Source organism: Pleuronectes platessa, chromosome 23, assembly GCF_947347685.1.
Source record: "Pleuronectes platessa chromosome 23, fPlePla1.1, whole genome shotgun sequence".
In the NCBI taxonomy this organism is placed as follows: domain Eukaryota; kingdom Metazoa; phylum Chordata; class Actinopteri; order Pleuronectiformes; family Pleuronectidae; genus Pleuronectes; species Pleuronectes platessa.
This window is the reverse complement of record NC_070648.1, coordinates 12,651,344-12,671,049: the sequence shown is the minus strand read 5'-3', so window position 1 is coordinate 12,671,049 and position 19,706 is coordinate 12,651,344.

The following is a 19,706-nucleotide window of genomic DNA, read 5'->3' as shown; positions in this document are numbered from 1 at the left end:
ATTTATTCTAATGTATCATATTGTATATTGTCACTGTAATCTTGGAGCAAGCTGAAATTAGAATTTCTTTCAGGATTAATAAAGTCTTATTTCTAACACTGTCTCCATTAGACCAATGAGAGGAAGTCATTGAACTGAACTGCTACTGGATTTTCCGCAGTGCTCTGGGATCTGTGGACAGATGTTCAACAGCCGGTGTCTAATTTTGCCAAATAAACAAATAACATTAAAAATATATCAGTGTCACTTTGGGAATTAAAGACAATGCATGTCATCATCATCATCCTAACCTCAACCGGGCTGGGCACCATTAGGTGGAGGGAGCACAAGCCTCAGGGAATAACCTGCAATCGATGCAATTTAAGTTGCAGCAGGAAACGGTGCAGAAAACTAGCAGGGCAATTGTGAAGCGAATTATACAGCGAGCCTGTGCACAGGCATTTTGTGGAGCAACAAAAGAGCCACTGATGGACGTTAACATTTTGTGAACGGCTGAGAAAGTCTGAGCGCTCCCTCCAAGCTTAAAATGACACGGCACATCACACAAGAGGGCAACTGGGGACAAGAGCTGAAAATTAGCAGCGGCTATAAACTCTCTGCGCAGCCCATCAGTTTCATGCTCTGTATTGGAACTGTGTTAAACTGCATCATCCCTATCGAATACAGACAGTGCCACAGACCGTATTCATCCTATTGAGAGTGGCACTTTCTTTTTTTCTCATCTTTTATTTAGGTTCCTGATTTGTAATGGCAACAATAAAACCATCCAGTAGGAAATACACAGTGGTGGGATGTAACAGAGGCGATTGCTTAGTGAATGTACTTCAGGACATTTTTCCAATATCTGTAATTTATTTTTTTACGGGTACTATTCTATTTTACTCCACATTATTATATCAGCAAATACCTGACCTCTCTACCCCCCAGCTACAATTTGTTCAGTGTTTTATTTTTTATTCAAACGATAATGAGAGGGGAATCAGTTTATTGATCCAATCAGAGTGGGCAGGTATCATTAGACCCCGCCCCCTGCATCAGCAGCATCACTGGTGGAGAAACACATTTAGGACCAATCCTTAAAAAAACCTTTCATAAGGGAATAAGCTACACTCAGCGAGTACTTTAAATTTGAATACTTTAAGTATATAGTGCATATAAAGCAAGTATTATTAAAACACTAGTGATATAAAAATAACAACATGCAATAACTAAAATGTAGTAGAAAGGTTTATGCCACATTAGCTATTATGCATGATTTATATAACTATACCTGACTTCATATTACATTACATTACATTACATGTCATTTAGCTGACGCGTTTATCCAAAGCGACTTACAATAAGTGCATTCACCCATGATGGTACAAACGCAGAACAGAAATAATCAAGTAAGTACAATTTCTTCAAAAAAGTTAAACTACAAAGTGCTATAAGTAAGTGCCATTTAAGTGCTACTAAATTGTAGTGCTTGTGTTTTCAGACAATATCCCCCTTAACCTGCAACAATCTAATGATTGACTCTAATTCAGCTTTTAAAATAATTAAATTCAGAGGTAAAAAATAAGTCGTATTTATTATTTTTAGCTTGTTTGTGTGATGTAAAAATTCTTAATAGGGCCTAATTCTTACTTTTTTTTTAAATATCAACACCAGTAGTTTGCTACGCAAAACTGTAGTGTCTCCAGATACTTGAAGGGTATTGATGTACTAACTAGACTGTTGCATTAAGGGAATAGGCAACACTCCAAGTCCTTTTACTTTGAATGTTTTCAGTTAATTTAAAAGCAAGTACTTACTTACTTTACATGTTTGTGTATTTGTTTGAAGTTTTGCTTCAGTGAGATGTCTGAGTACTTCATCCACCGCCGTAAAAAACAAATATATAATAAAGGTATTTCTATGTGTAAAATCGTCTCCTTTGTATGAATTGTCCCCTTCGCCCTGCTGTACCTTCCACCGCCACGAGGGGAGCACTGCAGCGCACCTGTTTGCAGGTCCACGTGCGTCACCACAACAAATAACCAGGTTTTAAAAAGTGTTTATTTATTATGATGACCCGTGAAACAAAGATAGTTGGTGATGGACACACGCGTGAGGAGCTCGTCACCGCGGGAGGAGGACACAGGACACTGATTTAATGGAGCTAACACTGGAGCTAACCATGCTAACAGCACCGGGCCTGTACAAAAACATGGAGGAGACCGGGTCACGTAGAACTGAACTGAGAGGAGGCCAGAGACACACCTGGAGCTGAAGGTAGGACTGCTTCTGAAACAAAACATCAATACTTTGTTTGTGTGTTTGTTTATTTAGCAGGGCCACAGGTGGTTGGGGGGGGTGGACCTTGAGCTTCAGTAACTCTTGATTTAGATGCAGTGTAAAATAATCTCCTCTCTTAACCACTCGTTGATTGAACCCGATGGAAAACGTCATCATGATTTAGGAGAGGAGAACCTTGGCGCCATTTTATTTTTAAAGCCATCTTTCTGTGTGACAGACTCTACCATTGAAGAAATATATAAATAACAGCTGTTTTCAATTTATACCAGCCAATAATTGTTCCCTTAATATTTTAAATTGGAGGATGTACAGGAGATCACATATGGAAAAAAACAGCGTACGCAGAAACATATTTTGATAACCCGAGACCGGAAATTGCAAGATACAGAAATATATAAAGTAACAATGTCTATAATTACAATAATACTAATGGTAATGAGTAAGTTCACAGGGGAAATTTAATCAATTACTCACAGGAAGAGATAACAAAATATAAATGATTGAAAATAAAAACAATGCAGACAGGACTGAAATGTTTAAATATAATGACATTAAATCAAATACAACAAGGAAGTATTCACCATTGAAACAATAATACAATAGGGTTAAGAGTTAATGATGACATAAGTAAGCAGAGTTGCCTGGCATGGTGCTTTTTACCTCTTTATATATATATATATTTGTTAAGTGGATATATCTTTTTGTGCATTCCACAATCATGGGGGTAGAAATGACTCTTGCATTTGTATTTAATTCTAATACTGTTATTGTGAACTTAAGGTTCAACAAGCTTGTTGCTCAATGTGACTCCTGACTGGACAAATGTGACGTAAGAGAAATCAGGAGCTCGTGACATGAGAATAAAACTGCAGCTCTGTTGCATGTAGGACGGCATTTCCTCTTTTCTTTCGAAGGTCTGGAAATGTAATTCAAAGGATGACTCAGTGTTTCCTTTGTTAAATTAGATAAGTTAAGAAGCACTGAAGCTCCTGTCCCAATCCTCCAGCGACTTACGATTATTATTATATTGCTGTTCTTATTATGGCAGTTAGGAACCTTCCTAAGATAAATACACATTTGACTGCAGCCTTGGATAGGAAATGGGTTCTTTATGGATATAGTATTTCACTGGTTCGCAGGATATGGCTTTATTTAAATTCTGTCTGGATGCATGTTACCTAAATGTTGCATATTTGTCTCTGTGAAATTGGGGCGTCGGTATTTATCACGCAATACAATTATCATTGATTCTTAATTTGCGGTTGATGGCAGCTTCATCTCACTCATTCACAGGAGGCTTTTATGTTCTGTGTGTTTTGTAGGAAACCTCCCCCTCCCCCCCTCTCTCTTGTGTGTTCAGGGCTGAAACGGTTTTTCTCAGTGATTAATAGGTTGATTCATGTTTTTGAGTTACCGAGTTGCTTGCTTTTTAAATGTGATAAATGGCTCCCGGAAGGTTTTTGAGGCCCAGGTGATTTTTGATGGCATAATTGCTGTTTGCATTTTTGCTTAACTTAAACAATTTAATAATTACCTTATGTTATTTATAGATATCTTTTTTTGTACAATGATCTTGGACATGCATTAATGAATGATTAATCAAACCACACTTAAAGTGTGTCTGACATTAATAGACATTCCATGAACATTTTTAACAAATGTGATAACTGCCCACTGCAGCTTAAGTGAGTTCAATGTGATAGCTTAAAATAATTTGGTCAACTCCATCTTCAGTTTCCATATTCAGTTTTCAATGATATGAAAAATACTCTCAATTTCAAAGCTGTAACTAGAGAAGAGTTTGCATTTCTTTTCAAAATTGAGCGATACAGATTTTTTTGGGGCTCCTGCTGATACCGATGTTAGGGAGAAGAATGTTTACATGTATAAAATGGCAATAGTTGTTTAGATGTCATTATCAAACGCTTGACAACAAAGAAAGGAGGTTAGATATTTTACGTCAACCTGCAAGCTTTATTATTTATAATTATAGATAAACAAAAACACATACATATCCATGATTGACACTATTTCCAATAGCTGGAGCATTAATTCATATATGTAAAGGTAATCTAAGTAGTTTCTCTTTCTACCCACTCTATGATTACGGAAGCTAACAAACCCCGGAGCCTCCTGTGCTGTGACATGAGCTGAAACGAGTCCCGAATACAACACATCCAAGATGTTTGAAGTGAGAACGTCTTTTTATACCTCCTATATTTAAAGCCTCACATCTCACCTCAAGATGTGTTTTTCAGCTCATCCAGGAACTCAGGTAACTCTCAGGAGGTCACTCCTTCGCACATGTGTAGGTGGTGTTAATCAAATCAGTACGTCTATGTTTAAATTTAAACCCATATACAAATATTTTAATTAGACTCAAGAATATACATATATTTTTTCTTTAAATGCCCTTGAGGATGAACTCCTCTTTCTGCTGAAAATGGCAGGATTATCATTTGCGTAGTCATTTTGAGTGTTCTTTGGTCTGTAAACTGATCTGAAAATCACTGTCTGGCAGGATTGTAAGAGCCATTCGAGCAAGTGCATTCACAATTTTCTGTGAATCAATGCTGAACAGTCAGGAGCAGAAGTGTCTGCATTTGCTTCAGAGCTTGACCAATTCATCGGTTTGCCGATATTCACCTCTCAGAGTCATATTGCAGAGCATTGGCCAGAATGTCGCTGATATATAATTATTTCAAAGTATTACCTCTAATAGCAGTCAAGACTTTTATTGGCCGCAAACAGGAGATAATATATGGAACTTCTTCTCCAAAGATGGTGATGGTTTACTGCAATACCTGCAAAGCAAAAATAGGCCAGGGATCTGTATCACATCTGCACTGGTTATGTTATTAAATTCAAGTTCTATAGATTTGATTGTATTTGTGTTTTCTTTTGATTTATTATTATAGCAAGATTGCATGTGAATTATTAAATATTAGGCCTCAATCACATTATGTCTGATAATGTCATCTAAAGTATATTAATATATATATATATATATATATATATATATATATATGTGGAGTTTTTTTTTTCACAATCGTCAAAGTGCTTACCTATTATTGGAACTGTTGGTTTTATATAAATATTTATACAATGTGGGTATATATATTTATAGTAACATAATTGTACCCTGTCCTAAATATGTCCAAAATACATCTCCCAACATCATCAAAACTGATGCATACGGTTTTAATGCAGACTGTGATTTGAATACTGAGACATGCACGACCATGGTGGCCTCTGTGTGTGATCATCATTTTGAAAAGCAGCAGCAGCAGCAGCGTGTGCAGGAACTACATTATTTCCACGAGACCCTCATCTAAAATGCCTCTGCTATTTCCAGCCTTTCTATTAGAAAATGTCAGAACCCCAGGCTTTAAATCTATTTCGTGCCGATCTGATGCTCGGTTTGTGCTCACACAGCCAAATTGCACAAAGTCCTTTACAGGGTAACGAGTGAACCAGAGCAGGAAAGGAGCCAGGAAGTGTGATAAGAGTGGCTCACAGCAAAGTGACACTGGAACAAAGATGTCCCCAGTGCTGTACCGGAGGAAAACCAAGACGTCTTCAGCCAAGGATAACGAAGCTCATTTCTACTGTATGAATCAGTTCACTTTAATGCTGATGTCATACTAAAAGTTGGAGAATCAGCGAGACTGAAATCAGGCTGAAGAGGGCATCCAGTCAGTTGAGTTTGTGCACATGCTGCCACTAGAGGGCAGTGTGTAAGTGCACAGCCGTCTCCTGTGGGCCGCTGCTGCAGAACGTAATCGCATGAGACGTAGTGCACTAATCTATTCCGTTTGTTATCACTGTTGCCTGCCATTTTTTCCCCGCTGTGGCTTCCCATTTCGCCCCCAATTGGGAATTGTATAGCAGCGGTGCATCGGGTCAGGGGTTGAGCATGTCTTTCCTTTGCCGCGCTCACCTGGAGCCCCTTTGATGAGCTGCTGTCAGAAATAGCTTTACGCGGCGGGGCTGACTAATGATGTTTTTAGGGAGAGTGGGTCCTCCCACCGCAGAGAGCGGCACACATAACTGAGCAGGGCTGATTGACAGATTGAGATCACGGAAATTACAGACAAAAGGTCTTTATGGAAATACGTGCTGAATTAAAACATTACACATTTGTCAGTCGTCGCTCCTTTATCACAACAGAGTGAGTATCGTGGCGAGACCAAAGGAGGAACATGTTTGAATTGCAGGAATTTTCGCTATTGTTATGAGCTGTGCAAAATACACGTGCTTCAGAATGACTTACTTGAGTCATTTGGATGATATTTGCTGCAGTAGCGTCTGACTGATCAAAGGTTGATTTTGCATTTCACCTCGACGTGCTTCACCTGTCTCGGTGCTGAATTGTCCAGTGTTCTTGGCCGCCTGTGACAAGCGTATATTGGTACATGGGAAAATAATGATCTGTCCCTCTCACTTGCTTTCACAACTAACTCACTTTAACAGGAGCATGTCTGCAAAGGACTATGCAATGCACGCCAGCAGAACACAAACAATTACACAACGCAGCCTTTTTTTTAATTTATTTTGCAGCAGCCGATGAAAGAGCCCTGAGCAAATGTGGCTGCATGCATGGGAAGGTTTCCGAGGGAGAAGTGTTTGCAGGGTAAATATCGCGGTTGGCCTTAGTGCATGTGTACAGAACAATTACATGCTTCATTGTTTTGACAAAAACGGGCAGAAACAGCAGCTATCTGCTGCTAATTTAGCTCAGTAGAGAGAGAGAGAGAGAGAGAGAGAGAGAGAGAGAGAGAGAGAGAGAGAGAGAGAGGAGAGAGAAGAGAGACGAGAGAGAGAGGAGAGAGAGAGAGAGAGAGAGAGAAGAGAGAGAGAGAGAGAGAGAGAGAGAGAGAGAGAGAGAGAGAGAGAGAGAGAGAGAGAGAGAGAGAGAGAGAGAGAGAGAGAGAGAGAGAGAGAGGAGAGAGAGAGAGAGAGAGAGAGAGAGAGAGATCTCATTGGCTCTGGCTGTGAAAGGCACAAGAAGCTCCAGTGTAATGGACAGTGGGATTGGTCTAATTACTGTTTAGTGGATCCATTGTCGCTAATCAGATTTTTAGGTTAATTTACTAATGGATGTGAGTTGAAGTTTTTCTGCATTTCTCTACATTTTAGCCTTCAGCAAATACAGGAAGTGCACCAGCAGAATTACTGACAAGATATTCTGATGACTCACAAGTTATGTCTGCTGTAATTGATGATGACGCAAGGCTGACCATAAATCAAGCTGTTTGCGACATGGAGCCTCACTCTTTGTCTTGCTAGGGTTTGATTTTCTCAAGCATTTCTTAAAGAAGAGTCAACTACCACATTTAGGGTAATCAAGGACCTCAGTTAGGAATGATTGAGCGACGAATGCACACAGAGAGAAACTCCATGCGGCCCATTATAAAGAAATAAACTCATGGTGGACACAAGTGCATTTAGGTCATGTCCAAATCACCTTCTGTTCGTTTGACTGTAGCCAAAACTGCTCATGTGCCAGGTGCATAGTTGGTTATACTTGTTGTGTTGTTGTTTTGTACTTCATTTTGTTTTTTTAAGTGTAACATGCAACAAATCAGTGTGCCATCTCCCATTTTCTTTAAAAGCGAGTAAGAAAAGAAAGTTGCATGTGCTGCTTTGCCAGCAATGTACTTGGTCCATGTGCAGCTTTAACACCATGTGGAAAAATCAATGAAAACTATGACCGAATATTAAATGACAACGTTTTTTTAACGATGTAAACATGACTTAAACTGAGTAAAAAGTAACACCATTTCTGTTGACGATTAAAAAGCAGACAATTGGACCTTTTTTAATGGAAAGTCTTATTCAACAACCTGCGTCCATCACTGAGCAGTGAAGCCTTGTGTGATGAGAGGAGAGTTGGCCAGCAACACAGTAGCGGAGGATCTGGTGTCAGAGTTAAACGTTGGATTTAAACTCCCAAAACCAAAAGGGAACCTAACAACATTATTGAGACTGAATCTGCAATCTTTTTTTGAAAGTTGCAGCATCTGGAGGTCAGCATGATGCAAAGCAAGCCATTATCCACCTGATTTGATCGGTTAATACAAGTTCTAACCTTAGAGAACTTGTCACTGCACTATTTCATGTTTTTCATGAAAATATCAATCAAAAAAGCCAGGGGAATATCTAAAGATCTGAGGAAAATCAAAAGATCTAAAGTGCAGACATTGGGCCATCACATGGCGTGAGTTTATCACCAAGAGGTAAAATGTCCTAATCGTGGTCGATGTAATCTTTAGTTTTGATATCAAAAGGAACTTGCGAGTTCTCTGTCTCTACGTCTTTGCTAAAGAAAGATCACAGTTGTAATCTGAAGACATACGGCGTCACTCCTCGAGCTGGCTAATCCCCGATAATGAATAGTTGTCAGCAAGTGAGTGAATCCAGTTTGGTATTTTAACATCACGTGAAGCTGCAGTAATGTTTTGTTTGTGGGTCCACCTGTAGTCGTGGCAACTGTACACAAAGGTGCTGATAGCTGTACGATTAAAAAGTGCCAGAGCTGCTACTAAACTCAGCCTCTTCACCTTCGACACTTTTTTGTCATTTCATGCCATGTACTGCAACACTCTGTGTCCACATCTGGGTCAGGCTTGAATCTGCTTATAGAGACATGTTATCTGGGCAAAAATGTAGCACATGTAATTAAACTTCAGCGTCCTAAAAGGATTAGTTAAATATAAATGATTATCTGTACTTCGATTAATGAGCAAAAAATAACAGATGATAAAATTGGTCAAAAGTGTGTAAACTTGTTTCCTGTGTGATGATTTCCTCACCACCAGCAGTCTGCCCTGCTGCAGAGGGCTGCTGGTGCAGCTCATCTTTCTCCCTGAGACTCCGTCCCAGGGGATTTGAGAGTCCATGTCCTGATTCATCACCTGCAGTGGTGCAATTGAACATTTAAAGAGGAACCAGGGGTACACTGTAGAGCGTAAGCCGTAATAAATGGTGTTCTTAAGAGCCATTCATTGCCTGTCCCGGGCACATGGAAATGATGACGGATCAGTTTTCTTTGCCGTGCCTCGTTTCTTATCCAAATGAAATCCGGGAAGCCCATTCATCCTGCTTAGGAGATAATAAATTGGTTGAGTTGTTGGCTGTATATAGACCTCATGAGTTGACCCACCTCTGTGCTCACTGCGTGCTGGGGTCCTTTACCTTCCTTCTCTTCCTGCTCGCTGTCATTGTCGTCCTCTCTCTTTATGTTCACTTTTTGGAACAGAGACTTTATAGTCGAGTGGCTTAGTCCATTCTTCGGCCATTCACACAAATTGAGGACTGCGCACAAATAAAATAACTCCTATCTGACCTAATGTTGTTATGGCAGAATTTAGTATGCATGGTAAAAGGATGCAACAGCTCTTATTGGAACAACTTCAAATAAATTAATTATATTGATTAATCTCATGTATGAAGCCATTATTTCTAGATCAGTGGATCTCTGATTAGTCTATACAAAGGAAATGATCCAATAAAACCTGGTAAACATGACTGATAACTAGCTAAGATGCACAGTGCAATAAATGAGCAGTTTTACCAACAGTAATGGATGAAAAGAGCAACTGGCAATATAAAAACTGATGTTAAGATATCTATGAATAAAATTGTAGAGAAATACAAATTCTTGTAAGAAACATCATCGCAATGATTAACTGCAGGACAGAACTAACTGTCTAGTCCTGTTTCTATTAGTGCAGATGTGACACGTGCTGTAGTAGTATAACCTTAATGTCAAATCTAGATTCCTCTTCCAGAAGCGTTGTTAGTTGCCAGGTGATCTTAATGTTTAAGACGTGGTTGAGTAGACTTAGCAGTGTATTACTGACAGATTGGTGCTGACCCACTTAAATTGCTCTACTGTGCTATACCTGACAAATCGGCTTTGGCTGCAGTAATGGTTTCAAAATGGAAAAAAAAATTAAAACAACAAAGACACCGTTCTTCTGGTTCAACTTGCGGGTAATTTATATTGTAAAATGTTGCATGAAAAAAATTTCCCAAAATTATTTTGTTTACTTTGAAGAATAGATTCCCATTTGAATCTGGAAGTATCTGTCCAGGGTGTACATTTCCTCTTACCCAGTATCAGCCACTATTGGCTCCAGCCCCCACCTAATTATGAATATGATATTCAATTTCTGCCAATAAATCCCCCACATATCCTACACACTGGACCTTTTTAAAAAGAAGAAAAAGGCTGTATTAATTTTAGATTACAGTGTGGTCTAATTTACAACAGGCATCTGTGATCCCTCTTTTGAAGCCCCGTTAAGGAGCAAGGAATTATTAAATATGAATCACAGTACTGTCATTCTAGCGGCAAAGTAATTGTACTTGCAGACTCGAATTAGCTTGTTTTAAAGGTCTCAGAGACTAGAACAAAATTTAAATAGTTCTGCAAAATCTGTAACAGGAATTAGTTGATGAACAGATATTAATCAGCAAGTTTTGTTAATCAATTAATCATTTTAGATACTTCCCTGCAAAACTGCCAAAGATTAACTGCCTCATACAAAGTCTACTGAGAATCTAAAACAAGGAATTTGAATACTAACCGAATTTATCTGTAATTACATGAATTTGCAGCTTTATTGCACACACATGTTTGACATGCTGTGTCTGTATTTAAACAATCATTACAAATAAGACTGTGGTTGCAAACTTCGTGTCCTTGGACCACACTCTACACCTGCAGGTGCTCTGTGATGTCTTCAAAGACAGAGTTAAAACATAGTTTTATGCCCCACCAGCGACAGCTGTGGCAGAAGCATACGTTTCCCTCTGACAATTCCCCTGAAATGTGGATAAAAGTTTTTCTACTTTTGGATGGATGTTTAATGGTAGTGGCAGCAATCAGTGGGTAGTCGTATGGGTGTGCTTTTCCTGCAACTGACGACATACTCTCAATGACCTTGAATGAATACGGCAAGAATGGCAATAACAGGATTGGTGTTGGTGATAAAATAACCATGCTGTCTTATCTGTGCATTTGTATTTAATCATTTCTTATTTGACTGCCAAAGCTGTGTATCTGTTGTACCCCTCACTCAGGATGTGCTTGTCATTATTTACTGTTAATAATTAAGTTGACTTAAAGGGACAGAAGATTGGTGATGTTACTCCCAGACAATTCATCAAAAAGAAACATTATGAGCATTCAATATTGGGTGTTGTGAAACAGTGATTGAAAAGCAAGTGAATTTGATTGATGAGTTTAATTATATTTGTGTTGTTAATAGCTCAGAAATGTGTAGTCTGTCATAGCGCTGATAGTTTGCAGTAGGTGGAGGAGCTTTATATATTCTGGAGAAGCTCACAATTATCAAGATGCTGAGAGTGAACTTGAGTCAGATTTATAACGAAGCCTTCATATGTGGCGTGTGACTCTGGCGTGTTTACATGTGGAGTCGATGATCAAATGCTTGAGTAAATGAGATCCCAGGAGACTCAGCGTGGGATCCTATAAGGGAAGTTACATAGGCTCATTTCCATACATGACAGAAAGGTGAAAATGAAAGAAAGAGTTTTACCTCTCATGGTGTCATTTGGTGTTTCAGGGTTAAAGGTTAAACATCCGAACACAGCAGATACAGATACTGTGGTCGGACCTGCCGCTTCTTTGGATAACTAGCAGTGCAGCTAAACTGAATGTCAGCTGGCATTTATGAGATGCTCCGACTACATCCTGGGAATGGATGTTTTATACATACAGAATACATAATGAGCTGTTATGATTTCCATACCTGGGGAAAACACAGATGTGAACAAATAATGGTTTATCAGGTGTGACGCTGAGAAATGTTCTAGGTAATGGAAAGTTTCTCAGAGTGACAGATAGGTGATGGTTGGAGGCATTTTGTCACTTTTATTGGACAATTTGACTAAACTGACAATGAACTTATGGAAAAAAACACTTATTAAAGCTCAGCTGTCACCAATAAATGTGACTGAATATATTTACTCTTTTATTTGACCATATCTGTAATACCAGCGATGGTATTGCGTGGATATAAAATGACAGATGATGTTCAAATTACACCAATTAACTTTTTTTGTATGTTAAAGTGATTTAAGCAAAGTTGCAAATAATAGACACAGAGAATAAAGTTAAAGAGGAGGGAAAAGCAACAAGCACTGTGTGTGATGAGAAATAAGAAATGGTTATGCAAACTAGGGATTGGGGAAAAAATCGATTAAGTTACAAATCACGATTCTTGTGAATGATGATTTTAAATCGCCATGCTGTCTCCCGAATCGATTAAAAAAAATATATATATTTATTGGTTTTATATGGGGAGGGATATATGGGAGGGAGGAGTAACCTCACCCCAGAGCATGTTGACCAGCTCTTGTTTTAGCAAAATAATCTAAACATACCCAAGCACTAGCTTTGGATAGCTTACATGCAAACAACAGTGAAGCATAGCCTACTTTTTGTTTATTTCAAAGTCTATATTTTAAGTAAACTTTTATTCATTCTATTTAATTTACCTTTTATTTATTGTTTAAAAGTAGCCTAAGTGGCATACATTTCTTAATCTGTCAGTTTGAGTGCAGTTGACAGGGACTATACAATAATATGGCACATTTTTGTTTATATTCTCTATTGGCTGCCCGGCAGTCATTAAGTTAATGTTAATATTTGAAATAAAGCTCTAAGTGAATTTGACTGTGTTGTATTTGAAGGTATGATTCAACTGTTTTCCATGGTCAAGTATTTAAAAAAAAAAATAACCAAGAGAATTGACAAGAAATCATAATATCGAATCGCAATACTTACAGAATCGCAATACCCACAGAATCGCAATACATATCCAATCTCCACCTAAGTATCGTGATAGCATCGTATCGGGAGGTCCCTGCCGATTCCCGTCCCTAATGCGAACCATGCATAAAATTCAATGTGGCTTAAACCATCATGGTTTTGCTACATTTTATTCAGTGTTAGTAACTTTAGATTAAAAAAAATGATCTGCTACAAGTGAATCAGTTTTCTGTTAAATAACAGCACAAATCTGTAGATATTGACAATACTAAAATTGGAATAAAATTGACTGGTAGCATGGTGATAATACATTTGAAAAAACAAAAATCTGTGTCACAGTTTTTAATCCCACTGGTGATCAGATAATACAGTATGATGATGAAAATGTCAATTATTTTGGTGCCAATAAACAGCAACCGTCAACAGCACAATCAGTCTAAATGGATAGGGGGAAGCACGAAGCGGCGTTGGCTGCACAGAAAAAACCTCAAGCTGTGGTAAACAATTCCAAGCTGCAAAAAACAAAAGCCAGCAGCGCTGATATTTCTCATTTTTAAGGTTGCAATTCAATGTGGCACGCCAGAATGTATCACTCCTCTGCCCCATTCAGCTTTAAATTTCACCATTCCCTTCTGCTCATATTACATTTTATTCACTCGTCTTCTTTTATTGAGAACATCTCGAAAAATACTCGAGCGTTAGCGGAAGCCATTACATCTTCCTCTGCCTCCTGTGAGGTTAGTGTGTGTGTGTGTGTGTGCCTTAAATTCACACATACATATACTGATGCAAAGAGGAAAAACACACACTCACACAGCTGCGGTGTCCAATATATTCAAAGTGACAGGTGCAAGGACACTGTATGACATTACTAACAACAATGTCATACAATGAACAATGATATGTTCTATGTAGACACACTCATATGAAGAACACATTAGGTACAAAACGCCACATTGTAACAAATCGGTCTTGTATGTGCAAATGGGCACGTTGACACAAATTACACACCCGCAGGAGAAGGAGGAGCTGCTATCTCAAATATATTTGATGTATTACGGCTTGTCATTCGTTCAATGTAGTAAATGGCTGTATTCCGAACGTGGAGCGCAATGTGTCACATAATTTTTTTTGCTCGTTCATATAGACCTACATACATCTCACACACATACACACTTGCTCCCCCCCCCCCCCCCCCCCCCGTCCAGACCACTCTCTTGTGCAAGTGTGTGTGTTTTTTTTTATATCAGGAGGGAACAGGGAGAGAGCCTGGAGAGAGCAAAAAGAAGCGAAGCGCCAGAGAGCGAGTTTCCGCTTGTTGAGTTTATAGACAGTAATAGAAGATGGAGGCGGACAATTTGAATCCAAAAAGAAGCAGTACTGGATCCATCACCTGGCACTGGTTTTTGTATATCAAGGAACGGCAAAATATGCAACCAAAGAATTGCCACAAATTCGTTTTACCATTTGAAATGTCACCATCTACTAAATGAAGAATACCTGAACCTCCACATCTGTCCACATCTCCCTTTGATACGTACGGTCACAGCAGTATGATGATTGTAGATATCCTTACCAGCACATTCCTCCTGATCCACTAAGCCTAACAGCTTATCTAGTAATGTTGAAAAAAGTTAATGCTTTCCACTCTGGCTCACCCTAACACCAAGTTTGAAGAAAATCGTTTCAGTCGTTTTTTCGTAATCCTGCTAACAGGCAGAAAAACAGCAACGAAAACACAACCTCCTTAGTGGAGGCAATCATTTGAACCCCCCCCTCTGCTGAACAATAAGTCACGTTTGTGTGTTTAACACCAATGATGGGAAACAAACACAAAGTAAACTTCAAGTCCTGTAGCCTACGTGTCCTAATAACTTCTAATTAGTGTTGGTGTTTGTTGTTATCGTGTAATGTGAGTGCAGGTCAGCGGAGGACTGAGGAGGGAGGACGTGCAGCAGGGGGACGGAACGTAGTGGAAACCCGACTGCCTTGAATGCACACATTGGGGAAAGTATTTACGTAATCGAGCAGAATTAAGTCGGTTAGAGGTTATAAATGTCGGTTTCAATACATTTTCGGTTTGTTGCCCAGCCCCAATCTAAAGGCAGCTATAGTAATTTAATTCATTTTAAAGACTTAAACATTAGTCTCAGTGACAGTTTGGATCTTTGCCTCTGTGGTGCACACAGTCTCCTGCTTTTGGCTTCCTGTTTTTGACCTATTTTCACAAACACGATGCACAAAAAGTGCACTTTAATTTATGTTGTTTTGAAATGTCTTACTGAGGGTTTCTTGTTAAAAACACTTTTTTGTTGTCTCGAGCTCTGTTTTTGTTAAGGGTCTAAACTAGGCCACAGTATGTGGGACTACATCGTTTTCTGCTGCTGAAATGCAGTTGCTTTGTTTGGAAAAATATATGAATGTTTTGTTACACTTAATCCTCTCTTTTGCATGGAAGTTTAAATGTGTTCCAATAGAAACCACTAGTAATTATGAATGTGACTGTTTTAATGTTGCAGGGAGTGTTGGAATCAATATACTGCTTTGATATGTTTGCATCAAAGGGTTAAATTGAGTATTTATGAGGTTCTCTCTTCAAGATACATATTAAGTATCGTGAAAAAGCCAAAAAATATTGCTACATTATACTTATACCACAGACGGCAGCCAGGGGAGGATCAATATGTTTTGGCTTCACTTTCAGAAGATCTCATGTTGTCCTTGGTTATATACAGACAATGACCTGAAGTATCACCAAGTAAGCACAAACAACAGTAAATAGACACGTCCGCAGGAAACAGTATTCCACACTACTGCAGCAAAACAGACCACTGCTATGTGTTTTCAAGTGATTAATAGAAACATTCAAATAAAGCTGCTGTTTTTTTATGTTAAAAGAGATAGTGGTAATATAGATTCATATAGGTTCAGTGTTTTCCATTAATTACAGTTTCAGCTGTAGCTGTGCAAGTTCTCTCGGGGGGGACAGGCAGTTCTCAGCAGGCTGGCGACAGGTCCACAGAGCAGGGACATGTGGGAGACACTGTAGAATGATAGGTGGGTTAATAATGTTACATGTTATCATTTGATATTTGGTTGATACATAAAATATTAACACACAAAAAACAGCACACACTTACATGTGTACATTGTATGTGGTCCTGAGAACCATTATCTGAGATTAAATCCGTTTCACTACGCTAACCTCAAATTTGAGCGCTGTGGATTTAGACGCAGCAGTGAGGTCATAGTGTGAATTCACATCCCTCTCTGCCAGGCAGATCTGCAGGACAATGCAAAATCAGTTCCAAAAAATCACTTCACTTGTTACACACACACTCATTAGCCCAGGCAGAGGGCAGGGTGGTAATGAGTGGATCCTGGTTGCGTGGTCGAGCTGAAGGGTCTTTGGAGGCGGTGAGGTCAGTCGGATGCAGCTTCACTGCCATGGCAGTTTAATTAGAGTGTTCTATAATTGTACCCACTCTTGAATAACCCTTAATGAGAACCAGGTTATTCTATATGTCCTTAATTTGTTCAGTGTGACTGAGGCCATGAATAATCTGAAACATTGAATGGTTATCTGAGGTTTGTGGGAGTCGGGCTGGGTGTGGTGGTGAGGAGAGGATTATTATGTTGGGAGAAGTGTGTGTTTGGGAGTCAGTTTAGCTTTGTTCCGTCAGCAGGGATGTGTGGAGGGGGAGGGGGGGGGGGCTGCGGGCAGCTTCGACGTGTGGACAATGTTTCTGCACGCCTCGACGTTGACTTTACATTTCCCAAACACATGCACATAAGCATAAGGGTGATAGTTGCCATGACAACTGGGCAGAAAAAATAGTAAGAGGGATGGTGAAGAGCGCGCACACACACACACACACACTCGCTTAACACGTAAACCCTCTCGGAAGCTGAGTGATTTTATAATCTCACTACACATTTGTCTCCTCCACCCCTGACATCTCTCCATCTTTTGTTCCTCACGTCCCTTTCAGTCGCGCTCTCTCTCTGTTTCTCACACTTTGCGTGTGCGTGCGTGCATGTGTGTTTGTGAGAGAGAGAGACAGTGTGATCTGCCGACAGTCAGATTGATAGGTAAGACTGGTGTGTTTGTATGGCTTCATTCCAGCAGCGGAGGTTTGAAGGCAGCTACCTGTTCATCCATCATCCTCCCCTCTGCCCCGCAGTCTGGAGTTTACGCCGCAGTGACAACCACTCTCTCATACACACACAGGCACAGTCCTGCTTATCTTATATATTATACACACATGCACATCCATACTGCCTACTGTACAACAATATACTCTTGAGCTTTAGGCTGACAAAAGCACATTTATACACACACGCAAAAACCCACTTTAGAAGATAAACTTCTGTGAGCAGCCACACAGGCGCTTACACTCTGGAACAGATACACACACACACGATTTCACTTTATAAGGCTTCCCTTACTTTTCCCGTGATCCCTCTGTGCCCCATTTTCATCCCCTGCTCACCATCTTGTAGCCAGTATTTTTTTTCATCAGCCCCCTCCCATCCCCTATCCTTGTCTCTCCCTTCCTGCTGCATTCGCAGCGCTGCCATCCATTTACGCACTGCTCCGTACACATATTTGACTTGTAAATTGAGGCTCTATTTGTGTCATGCCCAAGAGGTGCTGTCAATTAGTCTAAACAGCATGAGAAGAGAGTGAGGGGGAAGAAAAGAGAGAGGAAAACCAAAAAGAAAGAAGAGGGAGAGATTGGTAGAGAGAGAGACGTAGGGCGCTTTTGCCAAGTGTAGCATCATAGAGGGACCCCCTCGGTGGTAGAGCAGATCCCAGATCAGTGCGAGTGTCTTCAGACAATACCCCAACTCCAGCCTACTGAACGTCTTGGCAGGAAGCTCTGATCTGACACTCAACCCTGGAGAGCTGCTGAAGCACTAGGGAGTGCCGGAGAGGCTACTGACGCTGACTGTCCTGCATATGGTGGAGAGGCCTCCTGGGGGCTGTACTCAGATGAGGATGATAACATTTACTCACAACACACACCCTGTTATGAATGAATTAGAATATGATACATAGTGCAAATCCAGCAGTTGTTTAGTTTAGTTTATCAGTGTATGAATGGTGTTTCAAAGAGAAATGTGCTGTGTATAGAAGTACTGTATGAATTTGTGTCCGAATGGAGCAATGCGACTTGTACTGTACCTGTTGTCGGGACAGCTGTGGTTTGAGAGGGAGAGCGGGTCGTCCACTAACCTGTAAGTCGGAGGTTCGATCCCAGTCTCCCCCATTCCACATGGCAAAGTGTCATGATCTTCTGCTTAGGACGGCTTTGCATGACAGCGTCCACCATTTTCTTTGCAACTTAATGTACCATTACTGGCTTACTTCACTGAGGACAGGCAATAGGTCAAGCCGACAGCGCTCGCCCTCTGCTGAATCAGGGGACAAACTACTTCAGAAGGTCTGATGCTCTTGCTTTGAGTGGTCAACTAGACTGGAAAACCCATTTACCATAAACAATTATCGTCTTCAACTGCATGACAACTTTACTTGCTGGTTGACGAAGACGGCAAAACTGGGATGCTGCACCATGGCTCCTCATAGCAGGGAGTCGTCTGTGAACTATCATAACACATATTTAAAGATACAACCCCGTTTTTATCATCTTGACTTCCTTGCGGTAGATTCTTTAAAGTGCGCCTGTTATTGTGTGTCTTCAAAGGTGTTTGTAAGTCACAAACAGACAGAGGACCCACTGATAAAGACAGTGCTCCCTAGTCGTCATACACCATAACCCACTTTTAATGTCTGATCCTCAAAAGTTAAACTGGCATCAATCTGAACTGCCACAGTTCACTCTGCAGGTGCAGGTGTGTGGCTCCAAAGCTCTTGAGGCCACTCACGCATAATGCCTGTATACCTGTCTGTTTGTCTATTGAGGCCCCCCCTGTCCCCCCCCGTCCCAATCTCTGCCTGGGGGCTGCATGATTAAACACTCGACAACACAGGCATCTCACAGCCCATTTGAGCTTTTACTCAAGGAGGCAAATAAACAAATCAAGTCCGAGGCTGCCCTGCTTTTTCTGATGCTCACATGCACCCCCACGTGCACAAATACACACTCGAGAACAGCGCTGATAATTTGCACAGCAGGGGCGGCGGCTGCTGAGATGGTGTCATGTTGTCGATTGTCTGTCTAAGCAGTGACGTCACATCTCTGATGATCACTTCGTTCTCAGGCATGTTTATCACAAAGCCTTGTGCCAGTGGGGAAATGATGCCCCAGCTTTGTTCTGGGCTTTTTTACTTCATTAATTTGATGGATGTCGAGCAGAGTGGGGCAGAAACAAAGCCAGTGAGAAGGACAACAAGTTTAGTCTGGAAATATTTGGAATTGTCTCATCGCAGTGGGATCCATGCATGTGTTCACGTCATATTTTACAGATTGCAGAGTAAACGGGAGAAGCGGCCACAGGGTACGTCTCACAGTTGGATGATGAAATAGGAAGGAAACACCGCGCAAATTGGAGCAGAGAAGTCTGGTTCTTCCTTCCATCCCTACCTTTACTAACCCCTGCTCCAGATTCATAAACAGGAGTTTCAATTTGATACCATCTTTGGTGTTTGTGCTGATTC